The sequence below is a fragment of the Balaenoptera physalus genome (assembly GCF_965194825.1).
Source record: "Balaenoptera physalus genome assembly, chromosome: 9".
In the NCBI taxonomy this organism is placed as follows: domain Eukaryota; kingdom Metazoa; phylum Chordata; class Mammalia; order Artiodactyla; family Balaenopteridae; genus Balaenoptera; species Balaenoptera physalus.
The window spans coordinates 1,682,130-1,688,129 of NC_138888.1; positions in this window are offsets into that span (position 1 = coordinate 1,682,130).

Sequence of the window (6,000 nt, forward strand, 5' to 3'; positions counted from 1 at the left end):
GAGTCAAGCTTCAACCAACATCAAGCTGAAGTGATATGTGTGTCTGTGAACGCTGTCACATGGTCCCTAGACATAGGCCAGCTGCTCTCAGGGGTCCTGGGGGACACAAGGGAAGCCTTACCCATGTGCCTCTCCCACCCACCACCCACCCCCAGGAGGAAACGCCAGCACTGATAGCCTCACAGCCGCCCCAAAAGAATCATTCCCTTGGCCCCAAACATGCTCCGTGATACCCAATCAATATTCACACTTTAGGTGCCCAGAAATAGACATTTTGTCCTTGCATTTTCTGACAGAGACAAACAGAAGTCTTTTGTTTATAAATGATATCCTAGACCCTGACTCTGTTGATGCAGAAGAAAACTGTTCATAATAATTTAACATTTTAAGAAGTTCTGAAAGATGCAAGGAGGAGCCGGGTAGCCTGAAAAGTCAGGCAAATCCCACCGGGCAGCCACGCCAGTCACTTTGCTAATCTTCCAGAGCTACGCCCTAGAATGTTACCCCACAGCACGGCACTAATCCCTCATCCATTTTGCTGAAAAACAAACACATCTTGAGCCAGTGAGGGTAATTTAAGTGCGATGCTGGAAAGCTCTCACCGTGTCTTACACAACAGTCAAGGGGTCACCAGCCTGTGGCTTGCTCTCTCCACTGCCCTGTCTCTTCACGGAGAGAATTAAACCAAAAAGACCAGTTTTTACTTGAGTAGTTTCCATTGATTTTAGAATCATGTCCTGGACCTTTCAGAAAGGTTGTAGAAAAATAGCCAAATTCCTGCCATTCCACAACTTAAATGTCTCAGTGCATCTTGCACATCCCTAATGATGCAGGGAACTGGAGAACGGGACTCTGTAGGGAATTACGCCGGGAAAGCCTTTCCTTGGTGAGTCGTGTACCTTCTGAACGCAATTCCGGTCAATCTGGAAGAAGCAACGAAGGGATCAGTGAGGAGACAGAACCTCCCTGACCTGCTGAGTCAGCTTCGTGGTGACTGAGAGGAAGCGGGGGTGTTCTGAGGTCACGTCCTCAGTGTATTTAAACTCCCACCGCCCGCACCTTCCCGTCACTAGTCCTTTGACAGGTGAGTACCACCTAGAGGAAGCATCACTTTATCCAATTCTCACAAAGGCGTCCTGGGGTCTGACGGGAGTAGCAAATGTTCATCTGACGGGGACCCTCCACCTTGTCGACCTCCCCTGAGCTCCCTCCCCCTCCCCACTCACAGTACCGGGAGAAGATAAGGACCAGAGAGACCAGATGGCAGAGCTACTAATGGGAAAGTGAGGGGGAAAACAAATGCCCCGACTCTTCTTTCCGCACACAAGCGGGGAAGATGTGGATTGCCATTGGCTGAGTTTTGAGGACAGAAAGAACATACTCGGGCCACATAATCACAGCATCACATAGTTAAATAATGCTAGCTAAGCTCGAGTCACTTTTATTCAGGTACCTAAAATATTTCTTAATGCCTAAGTTTTCTCTTTCTGGAAACCAGCACAGCATGTTCAGAACATTCCAACATCCTGGGGATGTAAAATGCTACAGTTCTCTAACCAAGCAAAACCCCTGAGAGCGTGAGTCTTGTATGCATCACATGATATGTTATGGGGCCTCCCAGCGCTAAGAATCATTCTTCAAGATTTTCCTTCCAAAAATGACGTGTCAGGGAGGCATGCGCCCTCCACCCAGGCCGGAGGAGACAGCGTCGAAGCGAGGTCATTCCAGAGCCAAGATGAGGTCCAGGCCAGGCCGTCCTGGACAGGGTAGCAAGAGGCGCTGAGTCACATGACGACAGAGACAAAACATCCTCCGTGAAGGAAAAGTGAAGTCATGCAATGATGTGGTCCTGGCAGCTTCAGGGAATTAAACTCTTTCCAAACGCTCTTCAATACTCACGGGGAATCATTAGCTAAACCCTCGGATCTTTCGCAATCCACCTTTTAATTAAGCATCTCTGTGCTGACGGCCTTGTTAGCAAATATGACAGTAGGTTAAAAGTGGAAAAATAATTAGTAGAAAGTCAATGCTTTCAGCAATGAGCAAGTGGAATTTGAAAATAAAAGCACAACGCCACTCATATTAGCATTCAGAAAAAGAGAATACGTAGGTACAATGTTAACAAAATAGGTACAAGATCTATGTGAGGAAAACAAAACTCCAATGAGACAGATCAAATAATATCTAAGTAAATGTCCGTGGATGGCGAGGCTCCGGATTGTCCAGATGTCCCTTCTTCCCAACTTCACCGATGGATTCACTGCGATCCCCACCAACATCCCGGCAGGTGATTTTGCAGAAATTGACAAACTGGCTCGAAAGTTTATCTGGAGACACAAAACCCCAGAAGTCAAAACTTTCGCATTAACCCAAAGAAGAGCTTCTATCCACCCAGAACCTTCCATACCATCAAGAGACAAGGAGATGGAGCCACTGACTGCGGGGAGAGAAAGACAAGAACAGAGCTGCCCTCCCTTAGGTCTGATAAAATAAGGCCAAATCCTCCAAATGCCAAATCCTATTTATCATCTAGAGAACAAAGGTCCTTAACTGCTGCCTCAGCTATCAGAATGCACTCTTCTATCCAGTTTCCAAGTCATATTTTTACACACATCATTCTAGACTCCGCAGAACCTGGACGGTTCATGCTGGGTGATCCGTCCCTCCTCCAGCTAAGTTGCTGCTCCTTCAGCTGATATTCTGGGTGCGATTTATGTGCTAGGCACTTGCCACACCCCAGAAGCCCGACCCTGAGAAGATGGACACGGTCCCAGGTACAGGGGGTGTTGGATTGCGGATTCTTCATCTTAAAGGTAGTGGACGGGAGTGGACATGGACGGCTCACTGCTCACTTCCACCCCAGCGCTGGATTCATCCTCTGTGACTCAGTCTCCACATCTGTAAAGTGGGCCTAAGAATAGTACCCCCGTCACAGAGTTATTGCAGAAATGTGTGAGCTGATACTTAGAACGATGCTTGATACTTGGTCACTACTCAACAAGTATTACTGTTATTTATCAACACCGTGGTTGCTTGTTTCCTAGTACTGTGACCCAGGTCATAATGTCCGATCAAGTTATGATAATCAGCAAAGGAGATATAGAAAGAAAAGTTGTACAAATATGGCTGAACAGACATAATTCAAATACCTTATTTTAAAAAGCTAAATGCTTTCATTAAAATTCGTCCATTTTTATTTATCAAATGATCCGTAATTTAATTTTAATTGCTCTTTTTTCCTATGAATAAGATTAACAGTACTTACTTTAGAAAAGTTTAATTAAAAATCTAAATGTTGGGACTTCCCTGGTGGCGCAGTGGTTAAGAATCCGCCTGCCAATGCAGGGGACATGGGTTCGATCCCTGGTCCGGGAAGATCCCACATGTTGCAGAACAGCTAGGCCCGTGTGCCACAGCTACTGAGCCCTTGTGCCACAACTACTGAAGCCCACGCGCCTAGAGCCCATGCTCCAACAAGAGAAGCCACCACAATGAGAAGCCCGGGCACCGCAACAAAGAGTAGCCCCTGCTTGTCACAACTAGAGAAAGCCCGTGTGCAGCAACAAAGACCCAACGCAGCCAAAAGTAAATTAATTAATTTTAAAAAATCTAAATGTTACCAATAATCCAGGAAGTAACCCTCAAAATAGGAAGAAATGAATTTGCCATTTTTCATCATCCTCCAAGATCTAAAGAAAGGACCGTCTCAATCCCCCATTTACGTGTAAGTGATAAGTAACTGGCTAATAACAAAGGAGGAGTGATGCTTGTCCTGCTTCTGTATAAAAGCTGGTGAAGGTGCTCTCTGAACAAACCTAGAATCAGGACACTTGGAATCACGGATCCCAGAGTGAGGGGCTCCCCGAGCCCAAAGCCGGCATCTAGGATTTCAGGCTCACAGCCACTGGGCCACCTGCCCAAGGTCATGGTCGGCAGCCAACACAGTCATGCTAGGTGGTCCCGTGGGCCTCTCGAAAGCCTCAAATTATCCCAAATTCCTTAGTAGGCAGAGGACGGAGCCCGGCCACATTCTCCAAGATCCGCTGTTTGCATCACTTTTCTAATGTTTACGTGGGATTAACAGAATAGTGACTGGAAAATAACCCACACAGCTTGGGTTTCCAAGACGACGTCCCCGCATTTCCGTGAACAAGTCTCTCTGCGCTGCAAGAAGTTCCCGCCTCCCCAAAGCTCCTGCTGCCCAAAGCCACCCCTCCCCACTCGCCAGTCCCCGAGCTGCTCAGTGGCCCTGTCGCTGCTGTTTCCCCCAAAACGTGTTTGTGCAGTCAAGACACCACCCTCTGCCTGGGGGCGGCCGGGCCCCGACACCGGGGACGCACAGGTGCGGATCCACAGGCCAGACAGTTCAGGAGCAACATCAGAGCTCTGCGCTCTAAGCAAAGGAGAAGCCTCCCCTGCCCCACCACGGCCCCCCGGCCTCCTCTTGCCCCCGACACTCGGAGGTTCTGCCCGTGAGCCTGGTTTTCATGCCGAACTTCCGCCCACCTCAATGGGTCCCAGAGCACAGAAGCCGTCCTTTCCTCGTGCTTCTGCCCTTTTCTGGGTCCAGTACCAGACCTCGGGTCAATAAATGCTGGTTGACTTAAATTGTACCAACAAGAAAAAGAGGAGCCCACCAGGCCAACGCTTGGCTGAGCCAAGGTCAACCCACGTCACTCTGACCCCCAACATCTCACTCTCGACTCTTCTGGAAAACAGAGACGCAAAAGAAACCAACCACAGGGGTGAACAGATGTGCATCTGAGCCGGGAGTTCTGACAAAAAGAAGTCATAAAAACATACACTATATCCGAATTGAAAAAAGAATCACTCTTTTTCTTTCTGTGTGTTGGAAAAACAAACACCGGGATATAGGCTGGAGTCAATTCTGCTTTCTGTTGGACGATACAAACTTGTGGCACCTATTTGAGTCTGGAAATGGGATTGGAAACTTTGAGCAGTATTCTGGGAGGGTTTTTTTTTTCTTGTTTTACTTTTTTTGGCTGTGTTGGGTCTTCGTTGCTGCACACAGGCTTTCTCTAGTTGCGGCGAGCAGGGGCTGCTCTTCGTTGTGGTGCGCGGGCTTCTCACTGCAGTGGCTTCTCTTGTTTCGGAGCATGGGCTCTAGGCGCACGGGCTTCAGTAGTTGTGGCTCATGGGCTCAGTAGTTGTGGCGCATGGGCTTAGCTGCTCCGCGGCATGTGGGATCTTCACAGACCAGGACTGAACCCGTGTCCCCTGCATTGGCAGGCGGATTCCTAACCACTGCACCACCGGAGAAGTCCCTCTTGCTTTACTTTTTAAACAAATGTGAATTACAGTAGGCAAATATCTTCTGTCATAACACAAAGGATGTTGTTTTAGGAAAAAATGAATGTTGTAAGACGCCGTCATCACATCCAAGTTTTTAAATGAGTTGGTAGAATTGTGAGAATGAAGGTAGTGTCCCTCTGTCCACGGAGGAGCTCCAGCCACAGCTCACGTTCCAGAGAAGACAGGGGCGGCTTCTCTACACTGTCGATGGATGGACGGAAACCTGTCATCCTCTTGAGAGCCCTGTGTCAGCAGCACTGGGGGAAGCAGTTTCCCTTGTTTCCAACCACTGCCCCTCACTCTCACTCTGACAAGGTGAAGGGTCCACCATTTCCATGTGTGACAGCGAGATGCCTTCAAAGAGCATCCTGCCTCCTAACATGTATTCTACTGAGCTTCCGGGGGGCAGGGACATGTGAACATTTGGGGTCCCCCCCACTGTAGAATGCTTGCTGAGTCCATTTGGGCTGCTGTAACAGAACACCCCACGCTGGGCGGCTTATAAACAACAGACATTGATTTCTCCCAGTTCTGGAGGCTGGACGTCCAAGATCAAGGCCCCCGCAGATTCCACGCCTGGTGAGGACCCACTTCCTGGTTCACAGACTGCCGTCTTCTCCCTGTGTCCTCACGTGGAGGAAGGGGGAGCTCTCTGAGGTCCCGTTTATAAGGCACTGATCCCCTTCA